General features: G+C 35.5%; 1 protein-coding gene across 7 annotated transcripts in view; it reads right to left on the minus strand.

Annotated features, from left to right (window-relative positions):
• Positions 1–27,111, minus strand: part of LOC118188578 (SPARC-related modular calcium-binding protein 1-like) — a 426,446-nt gene that overhangs the window by 276,734 nt on the left and 122,601 nt on the right. The window lies entirely within an intron of this gene.

Genomic DNA, 27,111 nt, shown 5'->3' on the forward strand with positions numbered 1-27,111 from the left:
ATGGGGGGGGGTTGCGAAACGAACTATAATTTTGATTGATGATATTAAGTGGAATTTCAAGATTTTGTATGAAATCAAACCAAGCTACAATTAAATTTTGCATAATTTTAAATTTAAAATTAGGCTTTTTTTTTTCAGCTTAAAGGGGGCATACCCCACACCTAGATTCTCGAAACGGCATTTTACGTCGAATCAATAAAAGCGTTGAATCACTTTTCAAACTGTTGCCACCAAATATTACCGCCATGTATTACATGTAAAGAAACTAAATAATGAAGAATCTGCATGAATGTTTCTCGCATTGTGAAAAAACAACGGTACCTAGAGCCATCCTATTTTGAATAACGCAGTCCTCCGCTTGAGCAGATTGAACTGAACTAATTATTATCATTAGAGAACTGAAATAATAATTATTATTATAGATTATCTGTTTCATATTTTGTAGAACTTCAACAAATTTTTGATTAAAAACTCAAAAATTTCAAAGCGAGCATTGTACGGCATAAACATTTTTATCTACAGTGCGCGAGACTGTCTATTGGAAATTCTAAATATTTTTAGTGCTGAAGGGAGTTAGCCCAAATGCTCTTGAAGCGTGTATGTGTGTGTAAACGAAAAATAAAGTCCCTTTGGGCGTTATATAATCCTATTATTATTATTATTTATTTACTACGTATATATTATTGCAAATCAAAGCTCTAGATTGATTACCATTTGAAAACGTACGGACTTAAAGTGATCGAGCATTAATACCCTAACTATAGTACATAAACGTGCGCAGTATTTAGATCTTAACTTTACATCTCCGTCTTTTACAATTTTTCTGGAATATCAGGATTAGGTAAATGCAGAAAAATTATTCATTTAACCTCTGGGGAGTCAGTTCTATATTATCACAATTACAGCTCTGACTGCACAACGTGAAGAGTTAAGTTGAAATCTCATTAAAAATAGCGGTGCTTCATGGATATTCGGCTCTCCTTCTTACTTCTAAGTAGACCTCTTACACAAGATAATAACCGCAAAGTGATAAATTAACAATATAACTCGCCAGTCCACTCCTGCGAGTCCACATACTCACATATGAGTACACATCGACCTAGACTTGAAATTTCAGACTGTAACTAATTGCTCGGCATTTTCTACGAAACTTTTTTAAGGATACACGTGTTGCTCTTTTCCTGAAAAATTCCAGGGAATGCAAAACCTGGTTTACACAATAAATAAAGGCATTTCTCTCGTCGGGGAATGCGGCGGATGTCAGAGTTCAGAGGGGATAGGTATTATATTTCGCCGCGACTGTAACGGGCATCCAGATGGATTAGTTTTTACACCCTCCTCCGTTTGTGGGATCGATCTCCCTTCCCTCCCATTCCTTGGTGTCACAAAGCGACAGCGAAGGTCACACTTTTCATAACACAGTCAAAGAAATGTAGGAAGATATGGAAGCATACAAAGAATCTTTGAATGGCGGTAAAATTAGTCTATTGCAAATAAAGATATTTTGTGCAGTCAGGGTTATAATATTTTAGAATAGAAACGGAGAACACCTTGTGAAAAATAAATTCCATGATTAAGTACGATTATATGACTTGGAAATTATGCAACACGGTATGACAAACTAAAGTTTAACGAAGGGACAGAAGAAAACGTTAAAGCAAAGAATTCAATCAATAAAATATTTAAAATGTTAAAAAGCAGACTGAGTATATACTGCAATACATTTGTTGTAAAATGTGAGCAACAAGGCGACAACCCAGTAGAAATATTTCGCACTGACTTATCCTAGAAAGTAGGATTAGTAAGCGAGTATAAATTCGGTGCTAAGGAAAAAGGGTACTATAGGGTACTATTCCGTTTTGAGGAACGTAAAAAAATTGCAGCGAAAATGTACGCGCAAAAGCGCCAAATCTAGCATACGCGCCCATTTAACAGCGCGCCAAATCTAGTGTACGCGCTAGTTTAATTTTTAAATCCTTTTTTTTATTTTCAATCCTTTTTTTGATATCCTATGGATTTAACAATTTGGGAATTGCCCATGACGAAAAGTCTGCAATAGAATTTTTTCAAAGAAAAGGCATCATTCATTATAGAAAATTATGTTTGAACAACCAACGAGATGAAATTATGCTTTAGCGATAACTCGGTAGCGAAATAGCAATGTAGGAATCCATTCAGTTATGTTTAGCTTTTTTTATATAAATTATAATAATGATCTGAAATAGTTATTTACTTTTATGCTTTCATTGAGTTATGTTTAGCCTTTTTTATATAAATTATTATAATAAAAAAGTATCATATGAAATTAACCTTTCATCTAAATTAAAACAATAAAATCTTAGATAGTTATTTACCATTATACAAGTTATTTACCATTATACAGTCAAAAGTCTTTAATCCGGACTCGTCGGGACTTCGGCGATTCCGGATTATCGTTTTTTCCGGATTATAGATCATCAATTTAAATCTAGTAAGATGGCATGCAGAAATTATAAAATTAAAAATATGAAACCGTAATTTATGAAATAAAGTGCAATTATGATCTAAAGGGTATCAAAATTTACAAAAAGAAAAGCTTAATATTTAATTGTTTACTTTATTAAACATTTCTTTCAACGCGAGCATGCGTAAAGCATACATTACGCATAGTCGAAATTAGAAAATTGCAACCAGAAAACTATTTGATGTGTATTCGTGATATTTATAATGACGAGGAATTTGATTTAAATCATATCAAAGACGTAGTACATCGAGATGAAATACTACATTTAGTAAGGAATTATAAGCCGAATAAAATAAAAAACATCTGCCCTGAAGATAAGGATAGTGCTGACAGATCAACTTCTAGTTCATCCCCCCCCGCAGAGCAGCGTGAAATTGATAAACATATTTCGAATGATTAGAGAATCAAAGGATATGCCTTTATCCATTTTTTGCAGCAATTCCACTTTTCGTTTGATGGACATCGGAACATGCTTTCACTTTGTACATCCTTTGGTTGCTCCAGAATCGGAAATTCTTTTTGACATAATCGAAAGCTCAAGCTTACTTTTATAAAATTGCTCTAACAGTCTGCAGAAAATAATAAGCCGGATCCAATTAGAAGATTAAGGAACAACGCAATCTGCAACATTAACTGAAATAGATAATTAGATAATTTTAGCTCAGCTTATACCGCTCATGCGTAAACGTATTATGTGCATGCGTAAACGCATATGCGTATGCGTAAAGGTATTATGCGCATGCGCAGAAAGTTTGTAGCTTTGAGGTCCGGATTATATATCCTTCCGGATTATGGACGTCCGGTTAAAGACTTTTGACTACTTCCTTTCTTGCGTTAGGGTTGCCGCAATTATTTTTAGCAGTACTAGCATCAACAATAGTTTGCCGATTTTTTTCGGTCATCAGAACGGAATACTACCGGGAAAAGTACCAAATTTATACTTGCTTTCGTAAAGACTATCGTTTGTGATTGTTCTAATTTTTACTCTGCCAAAAGAAGTACTTCAAGGAAAATTGTAAACGATGGAGACTTTCACTTACCGTTGACGACTGAGGGAATATAACTTTAAGCAATATTATCGAATTAGAAAACTTTTGTTCGCTTATAGTTTTTCTTATTTCAAAATCTTGGTTTCTAAAAGCCATGAAATCTTGACACTTTTTTATAATTTTTAAAGCTTTATAAGACATGGAAGAAGTTACTAGAGGACTATTAAAATGAGCTCCACAAGAAAAAAAAAATATTACGATTGTACGATTGTTGAAAAAAATATCTTTTCAAAAAAAAAAAAAAAAAAAAAAAACCTCTTCTCTAGAAAACATTTCAAAACGCAGGTAACAACAATCACATTGGACAAATTTTGAATGAAATAGAGACCCAGCGAGATTCAGATAGTCTAGTGACATTTGGAAACAAAGGAGAAAAAATTATAAAATAAGACAAGATAAAAGATGGGGGATATCCAACCAAAAGGAAGATGTCCTCTAAACGTAATTATCTGATGTTTTTATAGAACGGAATTTCGCATCCAAACAATAATATCTTCTTTCCCTTTTCCACATCCTTCGTACAGATCCAGTTAAATTAAATTAATTTTTAGTTTATTTTATCTCTTTAATGTTGTATTTACCTTGGTATTGTTTTACAATTAATGATTTCCATCCATTTTGGGTTATGGACTTGTGCACAAAGCACTACTGTTGTAATGTTTGAATAAACGATTTGGTCCAATAACATATTAATCTCTTTTACATAAAAAAAAAAAAAAAAAAAAAAAAAAATTTTTTGTAAATTATTGCGCTTTACGAAGATTTTGGATGATGAACGGCCTTCAGGGACGAATTAAATTCGTGAACCAAGGCTTAACTGTATACTTACATAGTTTCAAGATGAAATGCATTAAAAGTAGAGATTAAAAAAAGTAACTCATTTGTTTTTAATCTGCATATTTCTTAGTACAGTTTTAAATTCTGCGGTCTGGATCCTTCAAAGTAATCGATTTTTGAAACATACCATATTATTTTACGACGCTTGCTGGATTCAGAAAAGTCTTCAAAATCGCGCCTTTAAAGGGTCTAAAACAGTTAGTCCGGCAGGTAAATAATCCGAAGGCCGAGATGATTAAGAACAGTTTCAATTTTCTTTGCACTAAGCTGCTTCACTACAGTTGTAATATGCAAAGAAAAACAGACTTTACTGCGCAGTCTTTGAGTTCTTAAGAGCGAACATCATTTGCATGAAAACGAATAAAAAATTCAATATAAATTTCAGAAGGTGCATAATGTTTTAAAGTGGTTTTTCTCATCTTTTAGATCTTAGCGGAACATTCGAAATTTTGTCTTTGTCCGTTCTTAACACCTATAAAAGCTTGATTATCATACTTAAAGCTTTTATAGGTAACTTATTAGGTATACTTAAAACTATTTATAGCTTTTATATGGATACACATATCCTTGTAATTACCCATCATTTGTTTTTCGCCAAAACTTCTAGAAATTTCATGTGCAAACAAGGGCTTTCTTCACGAACATTACATTAAAGAAAGAAAGTTGAGCTGCATTAGTAAAGCTGCCATTCGTTATACTTTGACAATTTCACTACAAATCGAGAAATAATTCTTTTTAAAAACTTGTGGGCGTTTAAACAAGCATCAAAATTTTATTTATTCTTTGCATTTTTTTATTATAATAATTAATTAAATTCGTGAAATTTCAGTTAACGATATAATCTTTAGCACTATTGAAACAAATTTAATGACGTATCTACAGCGGAAAGCTGGTTATTTCCTAAGTAGCATGTGACTATGCACGTTCCTAAGTCACATGCATGTGATTTAGGAAATAACCAGCTTTCCGCTGTAGATAAACATCCATTACTGAAAACAATAAAACAGACTAGGCATTTTGACACTTTTTTAACTAAAACAAAGTTATCGTTTTAAGCGCTGCGTATTTAATATACGCAACCAACAGGAAGGAAAATAAAAAAATAAAAAAAGAAATAATATTATACAAACAAATAAATACCAAGCGTTGCCATATGTCACATCGAATGGGAGAACAGAACAATAATTTAACGATGCAATCTGTTTATTTTCACTCTAGGCTGAAAACACCAAGGAGAAAATTTATGGTTATCCAATTACTATTTTGCAGATAAAAGTCGCTTTTATGGGAACCCCTACAACCCTCACTCTCCCCACCTCGGAAGCACCATCTGGCGGGGGTCATGTTTTATCGCACTTTTATCGTTGTCTTTTTGGTATCGAATATCTAATGCGATTAAAGACTCACAAAGTAATACGAAGTATCCTTCCGAACGTGAGTTCCAATAAACCGAACTTTCTCAATTAATTTGCAAGGTCTCTGACATGAGACTTAAATCACATCGATCTGTTTCTGCCGATGCAGACTGTTGGATAATTTATTAAACAGAAAGCAGCTTTTCTGTATGCTGCCTTGCTTATGCTGGTACTTTGCAGAAGTTCTGTAAGTATGCCATGTGAATCTTTAATCAAAATCTTTCAAAAAAAAAAAAAAACTTTCAGATTTTATATTAGGCCCAAAGAGGTGCATTTTTTTAACGTTTTGTGTGTTACTTTTATTTATTAAATATCACGTTCTTCGCACTTGAACAAAAAAAAAAAAAAAAAAAAAAAAAAAAAAGAATCCCGAGAATAAATTAAGAAAGAAAATAGGAAATTAAAAAGGAATAGCTGAATTTAAAAAAAAAATGATATTACTAGAACACAGTTTTCGAATAAAAAGGAGAAAAATTTATTCTGAAATGATTTCAAATATCATTTCTTTAAGACAAAATTCTTATCTTCAAGACAAAATTCTTATCTTCAAGACAAAATTCAATTTATATACATTTCATTACTATGAAATGTTATCACTCATGTTAAAGCTATTTTTATCATAAAGCAAGGCATGGATGTTTATAAATGCATAGTGTTTTGCGGCATGGGACACTCTAAATAAATGGCGAGTCGAAAGTCCTCTCGTGTGGTTTGTGGTAGGAGACAGAGCTAAAGAAAAGGATGGGATAGCCCTGGGTAGGAGACCTTCGAACCACCACATGAGATTCTCTCCCTCAAAATTGCAGTGGACGAAGAAGTACAACCTCCTTGAAGCTCTGGCAATCATTCTTCTATGACATACATGGACAAGACAACAACAATGGACATTTAGTATGTCGTTACTTCTTACTTAATCATACTGTTACGAATTTTGTACCTAAGTAATTAATTTTAGTGAAATTATATATGAAACTGTTGTATGTTTTTTGCTTAACGTAACATGAAAATCTAATTTGCCAGAAAAATAAGAATACAGGGGCACGTCTATTTGACAACGAGTAAATAGGCGAGATATCGCCAAGTCGGCGATGGTTTCCAAAATTAGCGACTATTTAGTGACATTTAGGTCCGGTTCTGTATAATTGTAATGAGTATTGTAACAATAACTGTAATTGATGCTACGAACTCCGTCGACCTAAGGTTTTGTATCCCCTTGGCCGAGAAGCGTACTACTTAAGAGGCTGGCACTCATATACACTCCAGAAATTTCGAGAAGTACTATAGATTTCTTGGTGGCCATGTGAAAACTACATAAGACCGGGGAGAGTATCAGTTTCTCAGCTGTTAGTTCACAGCTGAATTCTAAGTATTGAGACAACCGTCTTAGCTTTGCTGTTTAGATGCGCTTTGCATTGCATTGCGTTTAACGTTCTAAGTAGTTTGTAGTGTAACTACTGATTTTACTCTGTGATAGTGTAAAGAGCTGTACGACTATATTTGTGGAAAGTCCTTTCTTTTGGTAAAATAAATTTTATCAAGCTATCTTCGGTTTTGTGTGCATTCCATCTATATGAAACCCATACGCAAGCAACAATACTTTCATGAACTGCCTAATTTTGTTAATAATTCTTCGTTTCTTAACAAATAACTATAAAAATCAAAGCAAATTTTACTTTAAAATTGGTGTTGTGAGAGCTAAAACCCTTCATTGATCTCTTTTATAAGGTTAAACTCATTTTAGCTTAATCCAAACATAAGTCTAACCTTCTTAGACTGCCGAATGAATTATCCTCCCGTAGTTACATATCAATAGAAGAACACTCAGTAATTATAACAGTATAAAAGAGCTGAAGATTTATTTTGACTTCACCTCGAAGTACAGAAGTAACAACAGTAACAAAGGACTCCTCTCACTGGAAGGACTGACAACGATGATCTAAATTTATTTGTAAGTCAAAAATTTAGATACTTATATCTGGTTCTGTTAATCTAAACTAATGAAGACTGACTGATGTTGCCACCCTCTCATGAATCTCAGACTTCTTGCTCACTTTAAAACTACCCTCATTTATATAGTTTGATACAGTAGACAAAACAACAGGAATAACAAGACAGCTTACAACATTAATTCTGTTAAGAACGTGCTTACAACATTATTTCTGTTCTGCTTTTTGTCCCATAGCAATATCTTAACGTATCCGTTTTAGAAATGAAACTCAGTTCGTAAACTGCAATGTAAAAGCAGTTATTGGATTGAGTAATTTTGTAACAGAGACGTCGTCAAATTTGTGCAATGGCCCACCAGCAGTCGAGCAGTCGCTGGAACACTGAGTTCGAATCCCGAGAATGGGCTGGTTGCATGGGCGTTTTCGTAGTTCTCCCATGCGTAACATGTATACAAGCCAGTTTCCCTTAGAAAGTCCTCCACGAAGGGCTCCCTTCCTTGGCACATAATCCTTGAGTCCTTGGAGTAATGGAATAAACCAAACCAACCTGGGGTGTGACTCTGTGCCGCGGCAGAAGAAGCCGACGCGTAGAGGGATAAATTCTTAATAAAAAATCTGAAAATTCGCGCGCTTTATATGGCTGCCGACTGGAACGCAATAGAAATGGAAGGCTAACCGAAAACACTGCGAGCGGCTAAACCCCGCAAGGAACAGAACAAATTTAACCAATCAGAAAAACGCCGTTGTGTTAGAAACTTTGGGCATCATTTTCTTTTCGCCAAACGCAATTTTTGTGCAAAACTGCCCTGAAGAGTTAGTTATAAGCCTTGAAGAGTAACATGAATTTAACCGATTTCTTATTTGAATTTGCACACTTCATTCCCTAGAGTATAACAAGCTTAGGTGGCATGAAAACACTGTGCTATCTACTATTGTTGACTACTATTTTTTAAGATTTTTTTGTCTTCTACTGCGTTTTAAGCACACATTACATCGAAAAGAATATTAATGTACATTCATCTTATTGAGGGTTACGCAGGGGACGCCCCAATAATTTCGCACAGGGGGGCGAATACTCTGGAGCCGGCCCTGCTTTGTAATACAGAATCAGCATAGTAAAATCATTCTTCCATGACAATAGTAGCTGCTGGGCAGGTGCACGTAGAAGATGGAGGAATACCAGAATTTCACCATTGGTCGTTCAGGTATAGTCCCGTTGCACTAACTGTGCAGTTCTGCTTTGAAGGAGAATACACCGAAAAGCGGACCGAGCGTCTCCCACCCTTTTACGCTAACCACCAATCTCTCAAGAAGACATTCGACTTGCCATACATTTTAAGTGCTCCCTTGCCACTCAGGCATTATTCGCTTACAAACACTCATGCGTTCTTCAGAGTTCGAGCCCGAGCCCATCTTTGCGGCAGTCGGCGCCACTAACCACTATACCGACTGGGCGGCAACATTCAATGATGAAAGATTTTAAAAAAATGGTCGACAACATACACAATTTGTAAAACACTGACCATATTTCTTTCCTATGATTCACCCAGTCCCTCCGACACAAAACAGATTATCAGGTTCATTGTTTCTTCTAACCTTCTTCGGAAACATACAAGGACCTGACTAAGAACAGAGAGCTTACTAAAGCTATGTTCACTAATTGTAGTAAGTAGACAGGATACAGACGAAGGGTATACAAAACCCTTTATTTTTCTTTATATACAATGACTTCCGTACTTCGGAATACAATGACCCTCCACTCGGGGTCTAACGTAAAAGATATCAAAATAAAACTAAACTCTAATTTAACTTTAGAATAAGATTGGCCTTATAATAACAGGAAGCGTATGTAGCACAGAGACTGTGAACACTACAATACGTTTAATTTATCAAGAGGATTAATACCTCTGGCCTGGAAGGCAAATAGCAACTGCGTAACTTCTAAGGTAAGCGGCCTGCTTCGAACTCACTGCTTCCTCTCTCTTTCGCTTGGCAAAAAGGCCACACTTAAATACGTGGCGTTCGCCAGACAAACTTTGCATAAAATCCTTCACGCTTATAATTCTGGCCGGAAGTAGAAAATAAGAAGTGATAGTAAAGATTTAAAATAAAATAAACGTTAGTAAAACTTAAGATCCTTACATACTTCCCGCCAGAGTTAATTAGTTTGAAACTGAGGTCTAAAACGACCTTGTTGAAAACTTTTAGCTCTAGAAACTAACGCGAGGCCAACCTTTTACAAAAAATGCTTCGCTAGAAACTAGAAAATTTAAAAGAAAGAAATTTGTTACAATAGCAGCTCCCAGGATCTACAACAATCTTTTTTTTTCATCTGTACTGCATCTAACCAGGAGCTTTATTCAATTCTGGTTCCTTCCAGAGATCTGGAAGGAAAACTAGTTTAATGAAATGTTACAGAATGACATTGCAAATAACATATAGAATATACTTCTTTTAACATTCTTATTTCATTCATGACTATTTTAATTATCTCTCCCCGTGCTCTCTGACATGTGTTGTAAAAGAACACCAAACACGAATGTGTTTCTGTCTACGTGTGCCACACTTCCTCCTACAATCAAAACACTAACGTGTTAAAATTCAACATAACGAGACCTCGCATCTAACCAGGAGCTTTATTCAATTCTGGTTCCTTCCAGAGATCTGGAAGGAAAACTAGTTTAATGAAATGTTACAGAATGACATTGCAAATAACATATAGAATATACTTCTCTTAACATTCTTATTTCATTCATGACTATTTTAATTATCTCTCCCCGTGCTCTCTGACATGTGTTGTAAAAGAACACCAAACACGAATGTGTTTCTGTCTACGTGTGCCACACTTCCTCCTACAATCAAAACACTAACGTGTTAAAATTCAACATAACGAGACCTCTTAACACACCCTACTTTCAACTCTAAACCCTGAGGTACTATTCTAAAAGTGGCTAACTCTAAAGTGTAGCGTCAGAGAGCCTAACTACATCATTCAACCTTTACCACATATTCGTCATGATTTTAATCTTTACAGTCACACGAATAACAAATTTTTAACATTACTTTCACTTTTACCATATCACGGTATTTCTTAACATTTAAAATAACAGTTCACATGTATATAAGAACATATCAACATGCCGTTAATTTTACACATTTGAAAACATACATTAGTAATACATTGTTAACTTCTATTCTTTTCAAAGCAAGTGCCAATTCTTTCTACATTGAAATAATACTACGTTTCAAAAAGTCTTTCAGACTAAAACTTCTTTCTTGCTAGAATGTTTTAAATAAAATTTATACAATAACTTTTTGCAAGATTTAAGTCTTTACACAACGCTATTATACATCAACTTTAGTTTTACGCACGAGTAATTTAAAAACATAATAAGAAAATCGGTCACAACTCATTTCTCGCCCTTTTGGCGATAAAGGTAGACCTCGCATGAGGTAAAACTTCTTGAAATCTGCCACTTGCAGTAAGAATGAAAGATTAACTTAAGTTTGCAAAGTAACATAAAATTTTACTTATCTTTGTAATATTCGGACATCCTTTTCTGGGCCCAGTCTTTAAAGGTATAGCAGATAGTAGCTTGGTTGATCCTCCTTTTTGTACGGGCTCGCCCTTCAGTGCTTTCCTCTGGACGCTTCCGTTTTTCACCAGTACGGCCACCCTTGAACACCTTCCTTTTGTCCTCTGCTTGTGGTCTTGGCCGTTTGAAGGCAGCTGGTCTTGGTGGAACCGGGAAACTTCTGTCGTGATCCTGCTTGGACCTCGTTGTTGGCCGTTCAAATTTTTCTTGTACTTTTTCCTCCGCCGCTGATGGCCCTTCCGCAGTTCGGCGACTTTTGCTGCGGAGAGTTCTGTCGGATGAGTCGATCTTCCGTTTTAAAGCCGGGTTATAGTTGCCGTCATTTCTCCTGGTCCTCTTCACATACGTCGTCCTTCTCCCTTCTTCATTCTGGGGGTGTTCGTGAACTCTGTTTTCTGGACGGTGGAACGGCTTCTTTTTCTTTTTACCTTCAATTTTTCCGCGGGGCAATTTTCTTTTCACTTGCTTCTGTCTCTCATTGGCTTGCCCTTGTACTTGTCGTTTTCCCACCTCTGGAACTTGTACCTGAGGTGTCTGCCGTGCCGGATCCTGCAAAAGATCTGAAAAGATTTGCATTTTATTACGATCGAAGTAGGGCTTAATTTGATCAATATTTGCGGAACAGGTTTCACCATTTCTGGCCTTTAACACTACAACAGCGTGAGTTCTTTTTTCTATAACATATGGTCCTTCAAATCGTGGAAAAAATTTGGCAGTTTTATCTTCTGGTGCTGAAGAAAGTGAATGCTTAATTTTTAGTACTTCATCCCCTACTTTATAAGTTACTCCCCGTCGTTTCAAGTCATAATACAATTTTTGTTTTCTCTGTGCTACTTCAGTATTCTTCTTTGCCTCCTTAATTAGTTTTTATATATCACCCATTTTAAATTCTTTGGCTCTTTGTTGCACATAAAATAATTTATCTAACGGTGTTATAATCTTTCTGCCTAGAAATAACTCAGCAGGAGTTTTTCCCGTTGTATCATGTTTTGTGGTCCTAAGGGCGAAAGCAAATTCATTGACATAGTTATCCCAGCTTTTATGAAAATTTTTAACATAACTACGGATAATTTTCACTATATTTCTGTTGACCCGTTCCGCTATATTTGATTGCGGCCGATACGGGACCATTTTTAAATGACGTATGCCCAGTTTCTTGCACATGTCTTCAAATATATTACTTACAAATTGAGGACCATTATCCGATATAACTTTTAGGGGCGCCCCGTATTTTAAAATATATTTATTTAAAATAGAATCAGTAACTAATTTCGCGGAGGCTCGTTTTAAGGGAACAATTTCGGTCCATTTACTAAAATGATCAACCATAACAAGGAGATAGCGACTTTTATTTAACTGACTTTTTGGGAAAGGGCCCAATAAATCGATGCCGATTATTTCATTTGGAAATTCGGATTTAATACTATTTAGAAACCCGGCCGGGCGGAAATTAATATAATTAACGGCTTGACATGTTGGGCAGGACTGGACATACGCCCTTGTTAACTTTTGCAGTTCAGGAAAGTAGACTGCCTCGCGTACGCGTTGTATAGTTTTTCGAATACCAGCATGAGAAGCTAAAGGGCTGTCATGGAGCTCTTGCAGGATATTTAATCTAAGACTAGCTGGGATAACAGGTCGAAATTCGTTGTTGGAATTCGTAGTTTTTGTATAAAATAATAGACCATCTATTAGTTCGTAATGGGCCGCCCTATTTCTTATCGCCACAATATCTTGGTGGCTAAAATTTTCAGGATCCTTCAAATACTCATAAATACTTCCAAACTCAGGATCCTTACCCAGTTCGGTTATTACAGTTTCTCGGGAATTTATTGTACACGCTGTCAGCATTGCAACTTTTACGGTATTACCCTGTTCGTCTAATTTAATTCGTGATAGGGCATCTGCTACGATATTTTCCTTTCCGGGAGTATGCTTGATTACCAGATTATATTCTTGCAGCTTGAGTGCCCATCTTATTAACCTTGGGGATAAATTTTTCCCTGAGTACAATCTAGTTACCGCCGCATGATCAGAATATACTGTTATCGGCGCCTTTCCAAAATAGACTCGGAACTTTTGCACTGCTAACAGAACTGCAAGTGCCTCTCTCTCGGTCGCGGAATAGTTTCTTTGTGTTTGATTTAAAGTTCGGCTAAAAAATGCCACGGGCTGCTGATTTTGCGAAAGTACCGCTCCTACCGCATAATCCGAAGCATCCGCTGAAATTTCTAAATTTTCATCCTTTTCAGGAAATTTCAACACAGGGCCTTGCGTTAATGCTTGTTTTAATTTTTCGAAAGCACTGTTGGCTTCGGCCGTCCACGAGAATCTTGCCTTTTTCCTTTTTAATTTTAACAATGGCTCAGCGATAGCCGCAAAATCTTTTATAAAGGACCTATAATATGAACAAAGTCCTAGAAAAGAAGAGAGCTTCTTTGCCGTGTTTGGAGTCGGATACTTTTGTACAGCGATTATTTTTGATTCATCTGTCTCGATCCCTTTTTGCGATATTTTGTAACCTAAATATTTTAATTCAGGGGCTGCAAATTTGCACTTTTCGACATTAACTTTTAGACCGGCCTCATTTAATAAAGAAAACACCTGTCTTAAATCCTGTATATGTTGGTCGAGATTATCACTAGTAATAATGATATCGTCTAAATAGATAAATGTGGACTTTCCAAGAACAGGTCTTAACACAATGTCCATGCATCGCTGAAATGTTGCTGGGGCCCCAGAAAGGCCAAACGGCATACGCAAAAATGCATAAGTGCCAGGCTTGGTTATAAAAGCAGTCTTAGGCACGTCCTCAGGCCTGACCCCTATTTGAAAATAACCATTCGTTAAGTCTAAAGTCGTCATAAATTTGGTTGATTTTATGTTCCTTAAAATTTCTTCTATGATCGGTAACGGATATACCGGATATTTCGTTATGGAATTTAATTTACGGTAATCAATAGCGAATCTCCACCTTTTTGGATGCTCCAAAGGATAATCATTATTTTTCTTACATAAAACCACCGGGCTAGCATAACTACTTGAGATGGGCGTTATGATCTTTTTACGTAGCATATCGGTAATATGCCATTCTATAATTTTTTCCTTATTCTTATCATACCGGTATGGTTTTTGACGAACCGGCAATGCATCTCCGGTGTCAATACTATGGTTAGTAACCTGAGTAAATCCTGGAATATCACTAAATAAGGAAGCAAATTCACTTACCACTTGTCGGATTCTATCTTGCTCGTCATTAGGCAGGTGGTCAAGATTTAACCTTGGCGGTTCAACCTTTTCTACACGCACTGGTTTCATTGTCAGCCTAAGGGACGCTTCATTAAAATCCAGTGTAGCTTGTGCGTCTGAAAGAAAGTCCATTCCTAGGATTAAATGTGCTTGCAAATTCTTTACTATAAAAAACATCACCTTTACTTGTTCGTCCTTGATACGGATATATAAAGGTACTTTACCTACGCACTTACATTCTTCTCCTTGCGCCGCTAATACTGTCGTATTATCCGCATTATATATACGGTATTTGCGAAAATACTTTCTAAAAAAGACTTCTGCCACACAGGAACACTGCGCGCCGGTATCCAGGAGTGCGGTGGCCGGGATATTATTTACCAAGACTTCAATCTTCGGAAGAGTTAAATTTTTCACCATTACTGTATTTAACTTGTAGGAAGAGGGGTTTTCGTGGCCTTCGGATTTCCGCACCCTCTCGTCAGCAGAAATCCGTTTTAGTTTAAATTATTTTTCCTTTCCGTGCTTTCCTTCTTTCTCCACTGGCCTTGAGACTTTTTTCCTGGGTTGCTATTGAACTGTCGACGTTCGCCGGCTGTTTTTGAATGCTCGGGTTTCCTTGCCCAGTGATTCGCTTTTTCTCCGTAGCCGTATGCTTGAGTTTGCTGTAGTCTTGGCGTATCAAATTGGTTTCGCTGTTGATATTGGCGTCTTCTTTCGACATCCGCCGTTCTTCTACTTTCAAACTGGATTGCTAGCTCAAATAACTTTTCCAGTGTAGTCGGATTTCTTAATACAATAAAATCTTGCACTTGGGGCAGTAACCTCGGCAAAATCACTTGAATTATTTCAGGATCCGGACGGTTTCCATACAAGAGCTTGAAAACGTGAATTTTTCTTAAAATAAAGCTCGAGAGGTTTTCCATTCTTTGTTGATATATACTGAAAAGTTCTGTTTCTAATTTCGCACGATCCCTTACAACAAGGAAGGCTTTTAGTAGGGCAGTCTTGAAATTTTCGTAAGTATAGGTGGGACTTCCTGCTTGACCCAAGAGACTTCTGCCGATACATTTGAACCAGTTAAGCGCTTGGCCCCTCAAAGCGCTGGTAGCTAAGGTAACTTTCTGAAACTCGTGCACGGGGTAGAGCATGAAGTGGTCATCCAATTTTTCCAAAAAACTGGTTACCGGTGAGTTTCCGTTAAATGTTGCTTCTGGTTTCATCGAAGCGCGCATGGTCTGGACGATGTACCCAAATCCTTCCAGGGCGGCAGCTGGCATTTCTGGATTCTGAGCCGTTTCTGCAGGCAGCACAGGTTCTTGAAACTCGGCCATGGTTATTCTTCTTCGTCGGGCGCCACTATCAGGTTCATTGTTTCTTCTAACCTTCTTCGGAAACATACAAGGACCTGACTAAGAACAGAGAGCTTACTAAAGCTATGTTCACTAACTGTAGTAAGTAGACAGGATACAGACGAAGGGTATACAAAACCCTTTATTTTTCTTTATATACAATGACTTCCGTACTTCGGAATACAATGACCCTCCACTCGGGGTCTAACGTAAAAGATATCAAAATAAAACTAAACTCTAATTTAACTTTAGAATAAGATTGGCCTTATAATAACAGGAAGCGTATGTAGCACAGAGACTGTGAACACTACAATACGTTTAATTTATCAAGAGGATTAATACCTCTGGCCTGGAAGGCAAATAGCAACTGCGTAACTTCTAAGGTAAGCGGCCTGCTTCGAACTCACTGCTTCCTCTCTCTTTCGCTTGGCAAAAAGGCCACACTTAAATACGTGGCGTTCGCCAGACAAACTTTGCATAAAATCCTTCACGCTTATAAATCTGGCCGGAAGTAGAAAATAAGAAGTGATAGTAAAGATTTAAAATAAAATAAACGTTAGTAAAACTTAAGATCCTTACAAGATCATTAAAAATAAAACACGATGAAACAGAATTAACAGCTAAATTTTATTTCTTTTTAAAAAACATCCCGTTCCAACTCTTTTCAATCAATTCAAACGATACAAAGCTATACTTAAGGCGCATCAATCAAGTTGCAATTTAAAATCGCGGGAGGAGTTTAAAAAAAAAGTATAGTCTAGAGATGGAAACAAGAAAGAGTATCTTCAACGAAAACTTCAGTCTTCGTTTCATAGCAATTTATGGGATTTCTTTGTCGGATCTCTTGTCTGCCCCAAACATGGCTTTAGCCAATGATACCAAGATGAAAATAAAAGCACCTCACATTTTTTCCGAGGGCAGAGGGAAAAGAGAAAGAAATATAGAGAAGGCAGTCTTTCTTATCTTTCGGAAACCTTGCACTTTTCATCAAAACAACCCCTCTTTTTTTTATTATTTAAAAAAAGAACGATTCCCAGGGATAAATGGATACTTTTTCTCCTTCATTGTTGTCCGCTTTCGTTCTTACCGCCCCCCTTCCTATTCGCTCCCACTCTCGAAATTATTTGTGTTTTGGTTTTGTTTGTTTAATATATCCAATAATGAAACACATTTCTTTTTCCTAAGCAATAACTAATATTTGTTTGTTATTCACCAAAATGGATTTCGGAAAAGAAAGAATAGTAAATGATTGAAGAGAAAGAGTTGGGGGAGCCATACCCTCCTCCCCAAACTCTCGTTAAGAAAGTCTCTTTCATATCAACGAAATCGCATTTTTTCGATCACGTAAAGGGTAGATAAAGGGCGGGTACGCAAAATGTGCTTAAAATTGTTCATAAAAGAATAAAGGATTTTGTTCTTCGCGTTCACTCCTTGAGAACTGTTCCCACACTTTCGTAATAGCTTAATATGTAGAGAAGATAATTTACGATACCACTACTTTAAACCAGAACATCGAGTCTGTTTTGATAGCATGAAATAAATCTGATTTCATAAACACAACCCATAAATTCTCCCAAACTAGATATAGTAAAAGCCCAATCACCGAAAACCGAAACGCGGTTTAACAGAAATGGAGAAGAAATAACGTAGAGTCAGTCTATCTGGAAGCGTCTGTTCTTTTTTAATAATTTTTTGTTGTTGTCTCATTATTTTAAAAGCACAGAAAATCACCTCAGTTTTTTTAATATGTTTTTCTTTGTTTCATTATTTTAAAAGTACAAACAATCAGCTCCCGATTAACCAAGGCACATTAACCGGCTTGCGGATTAACCAAGCTTTGTCCAGAGGCAAATTTGCTTAATGAAAAACGATAGAAAATTACGGTCACGAAACAAAACCCAAAACCCTCTATAGAAAGTATTAAAAAGGAAAATGCATGAACTAACAGCAGTAACAGAAACATTATACTATTTGGGAGTTGCTTTTACCCACAACAGTGCGCAGTTTAAGATATACAAACACTGTACAAAAAACAAAAAAAAAAAAAAAAAAAAAAAGGGTTCGTACTCATTTCTTCTTGCGCGAGTTTGAACTCAATGAAAATCTTTCAAGTTCTTTTGTCGGTACTGTTTCTTTAATGCCATTCATTACTTATTTCTTCATTTTTAAAAATGCCTATTTTTCTGTTTTACCAAACTTTTTTTTCCAATATTGGTTTAATTTATGTAACCGAAAAAATTTATTCTAATAAGTTTATTCCTATTTTCTATTGTTACGAATGTTGTATATATGTAAATAATTTTAGAAAAATTATGTTTAAAATTGAATTATCTCTTGTATAATGTAACAACAAATGTCTGAAAAATGTGAAGCTCCGCCGGAAAAAAAAAGATTACAGGAGTAGGTCATTTTACATTGAGGTAAATGGCTATCCCGCCAAATTGGCGAAATAGCACCAAACTAGCAATGGTTTCGGCAACCAACTTTTATCGCCAAATTTGGTGACAAATCTTCAAATGGCGCCAAACTTAGCTCCAAACGGGCGGCATTTTGGCCCGTTCCCTGTATAACTGAAGTTGATTCCTATATGAAACTGTAACCGTATTCGGCCTTATATGTAACTTTATAAGCCTTCCAGTAATTTCAAGAAATGGAACGTACTGGAAAGTTCTCGGCGGCTGGGGTAAAAGTACGTAAGGCCGGAGAGATTATCAGTTTTTAGTTCAGAGTCCACTCCGAACTATTAAGAGATATCTGTGCGAGCTTCCCTCTTTAGATGCGCTTTGCATTGCGTTGCGTTTAGTTCTTAGTTGCATTCTTAGTAATCTGAAGTGGTACGAGAGTAGTCAGTAGTTATCACTGGACGAGTACTTATATGGGAAGTTCCAGAACTGCAAAGTATTTCGTTTCGAAAAATAAATTTTATCAAGCTATCATCGGTTCTGTGTGTATGCAATCCATTACGAACGCGTACTTACTAAACACTGTGTTCCTTTAACCACCCTCGAAATAATAATAGATGTCATTCAATATATTACAGGTTTCATACACATTTCTGATCAGTGAAAATAAAAGTATTTTAATGTACTTTTAAGGACCATTCATGAGGCAAAATTAAGGAACTATCAGCAACTGAATCAATTAAAGCAATTAACGATACCCGAAATTCACTTTTATAACACCATTCTAAAAATAAAATAAATATGTAAGTAGGATACATTATTATAAATCTAATTCTTAACATAACTATAAAACAAATTCGAGAATAAAATCAAGTTTTTAAAATATATCAGTTAACATTACATTACAAAATTTCTCCAAAATATACACTTATATTATTTATATTTTATACTTAATAATAATCCCACATATTTTAAAGAAGATTAGCGGCATTTAAGTTGTTGTCTTGTCCATATTACATGGAACAATGGTTGCCAGAGCCTACTCCGAAGACAGCGCGGCATTTAAGTTTCACTTGTAGGGTTTATATTTATTTTAACTAACATTTATTTTAAGTTTAAGCTATCTTTCCTGTCAAGCCTTTACTTTCCCCTAGAACTGCCAATGCTAGAGTATGTAAATTGTAGTAGAGCGCGCAGTATATTCAAATTTAGCACGAGTAAGTTCAGTTTAAATAGAAGGAAAACGAGATTGTAGGTGTGCTTCTTGAATCGCGAACTTGATGGTTGCTAGGTAGAAATTTAAGAACCGTGCGTTTCGGCCTGTGTGCCTATCTCGGCAATTTTTGCTGAATCTTTCAACTGCTTAATTAGTAAGCTCGCTGAAGCTCAGCGGTATTGTAGAACAGGGTTAGGTTAGTTTAAGATCTCAGAGCCTCGCGGATAAAGATCTTGTTATTTATTCATCTAGTCATTATTTTTCAGTTTTACATTCTTTTTCAGTTAAACCGCCGGGTCGGCGTAGTTTGTGAGCGTCAAGTGGACGCAGCTGTTATTTTAAAAGTTGAATGGTGTTGGTGTATTTAATCACGGGAAAGCACACTAGGGCTATCTGCCTAAGGGGAGGGATGCCTTCGTGGAGGACTTTCTTAGGGAAACTGGCTCGTATACACGTTACACATGGGGAAAACCACGAAAACGCCCATGCAGCCAGCCCGTTCCCGGGATTCGAACCTCGGACCGAACTACCAGTGTTCAGCGACTTTACCGCTCGGCCGCTGGTGGGCCCTTTAAAAGTTAAATAAAAAGGGCTTTAAACCCTTCTTACGTGTCTGTGTAAATTCAAACTTCGTAGCAGTCACTACCACAATTGCTGACAAGTTGGGGCCACACGCTACTACACACTAGTAATTAGTTTTATGTTGATTCTTTCTTTTATGCCTCATTCATCATGTATTCGCTCAGTCCAGAGGTTTATGCAAATTTTATGTTAAGCGGCGTAGGTTAAAATGAGAATTAAAATCATAACCAGCATGATTCGTAACAGAAGCTTTGCTGTTGTCGCCGCTGCTGTTTGCTAAGAGAGAGATCCTGATCAGAACTGCCTGATATTGGAAAAACTGGTATGTGTTAAAAGTTGGACTTTGTCTGTCTGACCAGTACCTTCTATATACATGTAGGAGGTAACTGGTCTGACCCAGTTAGTGCCGTAGCTTCGCGTAGAATTGCTGGAGTTATAATCCAGTTAATATACAGTTCCAATAAGCCGCTTAAGCAACAGAGGTGGTAAGTTGTTTTATGTTAAGTGTCATTAGCTGTAAGGAATAAAGTTAATTTTTTTCCCCTCAAATCTACAGTAAGGATTAAGGGAACACGATAACTCAAATCGTAGAGATAACTTAAGGGTGAGCAATCAGTTACAAATACGAGTTAGATACTCTGAGTCATTATAGATTTATGTACATGGTCATTATCAATTTTTTAAAAAAAATTTTCTGAAAAGTATCTCTTAAAAAACTCTTATTCAAATTATAATCTAAGAGCATTAGAGTTTAAAATACAGATAATTACGCATGCATGATTCTAAAACGATATTGGGATAATTGAACAAAAAAAGTGTATGTTTTATAACACCGACACACAACAAAATATTTAAGCATCATTTTTATTTGAAAATTTTCAAGATATTTTAGCTAATTTACATCAGTTTTCTTCTCTTTAACATGTTTTTTGTTTCAATAAATAAATCATTGTGCCCACTAGTCTCTGCTTTATTCCCAATGAAAAGTAAGAAAATGTAGTGAAATGACAATTTAATACAAATCTACATGTACTAAAACATGTATATTCTATTCTCATGTGCATAGATTGACTACTGTCATGTATATTCGAAAATACGGCAAAAACACGGTAGTTTTACCGAATGTTAAAACAGGGGGAAACTGGCAATAATCATAAAGTACATTTAATACAATCTCATATTTGATGTTTCCATGCTAAATATAGAAACTTCCGTCAATTTTACGGAGTATTTAAATCTACAAAGTTATTGAAAGCATTGAAAAGAATGATTTTTCAAGAAACAGATACAGATACTGAACTACAGATAACGATCGGTATGAAGTTTGTAGGGTTTTACTTTAATTTTCTAATAAATTATTTTTATTTTAAGACAGCTTTCCTTTACTTCCTCATTTTCCTAGGCTTTCCAACCAGGATGAGTTTTCAGTTTCACGCTTTATACAAAATAAGGAAGAAACTACTATTTAAGCTGAAGTCTAAGATACTTCAGTTAGATAAAGTTAGTGAGAAGAGCGTGTTCTGCCTTCAGCTACGTTGTTGCTAGGAGTTAAAGCTTACTAGTTTACGGCCATGCTTATTACGTGCCTGTTAGTCTATGCCGTAAGAGTCAACTAACAACTCAGTGCAATTTAGGATGTTTATTCTATTTAGTTTCATTTTGCATTTTCTATTTTTAAGTTGAAGCCAAAAGTGTGCGCCTAAGAAGGACCATCTGTGAATCCATTTGAGGTCAAATCAAAGGAGTATTTTAACCCTTCTTTGTCTAGTGCTTTATTTGAAGAGATGTAAACCACGTCTAACATAATAAGCTTCGAATGTTTTTATGATTCCTTGATACATTGGTTAAATTAAGAAAAAAATTTTCGGTGGCAGGAATAAAATCTTTACAATTGGATGCAAATGCTTGAGGATTTCAGTATCATGTCTAAAAGCATTATCGACAATTAGAACTTTGTCTCCTAATTGTTTTTGTGGATTTTGCTTTTTAATTAATATTTGACTTTTTTTAAATGAACGAATTTTAAAACCAGTCAGTAAAGAGGACTACTGCAACGCGGCCGACGCTCTGCAGCGTATTGCGTATAATTGAACTTCTCGTGTTAAACAATGAAGAACTTGGAATGGAGACAATCAATAAAGTGCGTATACGAAAAATCGCGCTCCGCAAGTCCGCGTTCGGCAAGGATTTATTGTGCTTGCATAGTATGCTAAGCAAATAAACAATATCAAATTATTTGCCAGGATTAGATTCTATGAGGAATTGCCAAATAGCTAATGAAATCTGAGTTAAAATTTTGGTAATGTAACATTCTATTTCCCAGGCAATTTTTAATTATTTGCCCAAGCCAATGAAATTTCAAGACTATTTTAGCTTTGTGTAAATTGCTGTGAAAGGAGTATTTATATTTACAAACATCGGTTCGAAGAAGAAAAGTAACTTCTTTGAGTGGAAAAGACAGATGCATATACAGCTTAAAATGTTCGAACAAAAGAACGCATGATTTGGGGAGGAGTTCTCAACTAAATTAACTGTCTGCAGTTTTCCATTTAATGAATATAGAAAATGTCCAATTAATTTTAGAAAAGAATGGGGATTTTTTAATTTTACAAAAATATGAACTAAAGCATTTTTCTACGATCTGCTAATTAAAAAGAAAACAAATGCAAGGAAAACTTATGTTCATTTCTATATTCAATTTTAATGTTTTATTTTAAAAAAATTATTGTGGGAGTAAATTCATCCACTCCGTTTACTTCTACTTCCACTCAGCAAGGCATGATGAAGTAGCACAGCTTTCAAAGCGTCAGACGACCGTTGGAAGTGCTGTGGACGAGATGGGTTCGACGCACAGAGCCGGATAACTTCGAGTTGTGAGATGGAATGGAAGCAGGCAGACGGTCTGCGGGATTCACCAAGACATTCTCCTATAGCTAGCCTTATGTGGGAAAGACGATCTTTCGAATCTATTTATTGAGAACTGTATATGAGTCGTCATTAAGTAAATCATGTTAACTGTTCTAAAGTGTTTGAAACGACTATCATAACGAGATCACCTGTAATATTAACTTTTATTTAACTTTTTTTCTTTTATTTAATATTAGTAAAAATAAAGCAGTAATTATGCTTTACTTGTACTCTACCATGTTTTTTGAAAGTAAACCATACATTATTTATTTCTAAAGTGAAAGTTATATAATTACTGTATAGTACGAAAATTTAAAGTACGTAATTTGTAAAAATACCAGCTTATTCCAAAAACTTCGTATAGTTATACTCATAAAGAGCCCTTAGAACCCAATGACGGGGTTTACAAACAAGAGGACGAGACTTACTGGATAATCGATTACGCAAAGCATTCAGATATTACCAGAAAACCATTCAAAAGCCCACATGGCAGTGTTATTAAAAATATATTTCTAAGGGTCAGAATGAACTGATTTTTCTTTGTGTTCTGATCCTCTCTTATGGAAGATTCTTTGAAACTGTATTTCAGTTCATAAAAATTATTTTCAGCATTTTAAAAAATGCGAGGTTTTAAATTTCTATCATAAGTTCGAAACTAAGGCAAGAATTTTACCGTGCGAACTCCTTGAGCGTAAGGCACGCCGCTACAATATGCCGCTCTAGCGAAGTACATCTTGCTTAATTTACTCCTTATTCGTCACTCACGATATTGGATACACGCCTCATCGCTTTAATCCCATCGAACGTCGAATTAATCAACGTCAACAATTTTCAAATTCACATCATAAACGATTCTCGCTGTCACTCAAGAGAGGAAAAATTAAAAAAAAAAAAAAAAAAAGTGGGGTGCGTAGTGACGAGAAAAGCCATTTGCCTGGTAGGCATCGCCCATAAAGCAAATATCCAGCAGCCAGGTATCACTTTCAGGGCGTAATGAAAATAACGCGATCTGTTTTCGTTTTGGAGCCTCCTACGACGCCGTCGTCGTTTTATTTATTTATTTAATTTTTTATTCCTCTTAGCAACCGAAACGCAATTTGACTAATGATGTAAACTCACTGCTGCTTCTACGGCGGTCGTTTAAGATAAACAAGCCGGATACGACGTATTCAACTTTCGAAGAGGCAAAATTGAGATGCTGGGATGCGTGGATGTATTTAAATTCCTTCTTGGGATTACATGCTCAATTACAGAATTTTTTTTTGTTTCGAAGCATTACTACAACGAAGTAAAAAACAAGTTTTTGAGAAGACTCCGCTAAGGAAGTTTCTGACATCAAAAATACCTTCTAAACGACTTCCTGTACCTCAGTTTAATGAACAGTGGTTACAATTCGTGGATTCTGAAATATTGTTTCATACGACATTAATCGTACTAAGTGCCTTAATATTAAGATAAGCATAGGGAAGTGCAGTCTCTGTTTACCATGTTCAAATTCCAACTTTTCCAACAAATGCTGAAAGTCATGGTGAACGTTTTTACGGGCACGCTAGCTTGTGATTCTTCATTTTAATGGTTCAATAATATGCTGACTTTAACAACGACAATTTTCTTCACAGATGCTTCCGTTTCCTTTTGTTAAACTTATATGGATATATTATTTTTCTTCTTAGAAAAGTCTTATTTTTTTCGAGTTTCATTACGTTACGTTACCAAGTCCTTTGTCATTCACCATGAACAAGCCAGTGCTGCCGATCTCCGAAGCTTAAAATCTTTCATATCATCTACGCGACGTGGTAAATTGCCAGTTCTCAGAGGTTACACGACATGGATTAGATCTTTATCGTTCAATTAATGCTTGCTTGATTGACATCTTGCTTAACAAACAGAGTGATTAAAAGGCAGTGTATATAGTTCATAATAATTTAGTGAATTTTGATATATCTAGTATATCATTTTTTAATGGTTAGCACTATTATTGCAAATTATGAAAACTGTTTCTAAAGCGTAAATCAGTACAGAATGATAGTTTGCTCCCTGCCTAACAATGAAGTATTTTTTCTTCTTTTTCTTTTCTCCCGCATCCTCATCCTTGTACTCAAGTTATTTCAGCTATATGAAATCAGCATTATTAATAATGCACATTAGAGATATGTGAACAGGCCTCCTTGAATATAGCACATTCGTATCTGAATTCAGTAGCATTTTGCCTTAACGACATGACAGTGTTAAAAAATATCCAGTAAATGAAGAGAGTCAATGATTACCTGCTGCAGGTTAGCTTCTGAAAAGTTTCATCATGCTTTGCAGTGATTATCAATACACTTGTTTAATAACGACCATACAAATGAGCATGTCAAAGATTTACACTGCATGAAATTTCTTTCTACAAAAAGTGCTTTTTAACCAAGATAAATGAAAAATTAATTTAATTGAGTTGGAGAGGGTGGAGCTTGTATTCCGAAGACTTGAGATCATAGTCCTTCTGGAAACTTACGTTCTAAAATTTCAAAGAGGAATTCACCAGTGTTTTTTTTTTTTTTTTTTTTTCCCTTCTCTGTTTTAGTTGTACTGAATAGGATAACATATGCTCTTAAAAGAATGGATGACTTCGTCGAGGTATTTCACAATTGAGTAACTTCAAAAAAATCTGATGTGGACAACACATGACTTGCTTGTAAAGCCTATTAAATTATACACGTTTTTTGCTGCATTACGTTTAAACTTATTCCCTCGAATTATTCTAACTTAATTAACCGATCACCTGAGGCAAATTGAAAATGATATCAAAAATCGCAAATTTTGAAATTTAATACCCCGATCAGTTTTTGTCGTCGGGAATCAATTTTCTTGTATTTTTATTTTTTCATACCGGGTATTAAATCTTTCCCAAATACATGTACAAGAACCGGGAGACTGCATTAAAAGTTATATTTTGTTATTTGTCCTTTTTTTTTTTTTTTTTTTTAATTTGCCGTTGCGAAGACAAATATTTTCGTCGTTTAAAACACTTTTATCGCTGGAAGTACATGACTGCGACCAAAGGTTGCGAAAATAAAATCCGGGTAGGGACTTTTAAGCCGAGTAAGGAGGTGGGTATAACTTTTATATACTGCAAACAGAAACCACATAGTGATTGTAACAGTATATCCCTCATAAAAGTAACAAACAGTAACAGCATAGCATAGCTTTACCATGTTAAGAGATTGGCATGTTCTTAGACCACCCTGCTTCAAAATATGTTGATCTATACCACACAGCGTAACCCTATGCCACAAAAATCTCATCTTTTCAATAATGACCACACATTACGTGCGAGTATGTGACATTCCAGTGCTCCTGTTTGCGGAGGGTTATTTCCTTTCTTTGAGTGTCGAACAAAAGAAGCCAATGTGAAATATTCACCTGTGGAAATCTGCCGAAGGGACAAAGACGGAGCATTCTTTCCTTAAATTTTATAGAATAAAAAAATATTTTAAGGACATTTCTTTCATAGGTTTTATTCTAGCCATGTGCTTCATATATCAAACAGAATATAAAAACTGAAACATTTGCTATTTTACAAATCTCTGTTTTCAACCACTTGCATTCTCAGCAGTTTTTGACGTGATCCACCATCAACTTTAGCCTATTCATGCATTGAAATGATTGAAAAATCAAAATTCTTTATTGATAAAAACTAACCCAAATAATGATTTGCCATAGAAATTTATGTAATAATGTACATGAAGCATAGATGCATACTAAGTATTCTGAGAAGAGTTTACATTTCGGAGATTAGGATGCAAATGACACATATACCGATAAGAAAACCAGTAAAGATCAAAGAGTTAAACTTTGATTCTGCTAACATACAAACTGTTGTTTAAGTTAATGTAATTGACTCTGTATCGATTGAATTGATGAGAGTTATCGAAATTATGCTCATGCATTCATTTTGAAAAATCATTAACGGTTTATTTAGACAGTTACTTCAAACTCATTTTGAGAGGTTATTTGTTGACTTGTTTTTATATTTACTGCAGAAAATTACCTGAAATTTAAAAAATTCTAATAA

The sequence above is a fragment of the Stegodyphus dumicola genome, chromosome 5 (genome assembly GCF_044657685.1).
Source record: "Stegodyphus dumicola isolate Sdum_Otavi_A_Nest chromosome 5, ASM4465768v1".
In the NCBI taxonomy this organism is placed as follows: domain Eukaryota; kingdom Metazoa; phylum Arthropoda; class Arachnida; order Araneae; family Eresidae; genus Stegodyphus; species Stegodyphus dumicola.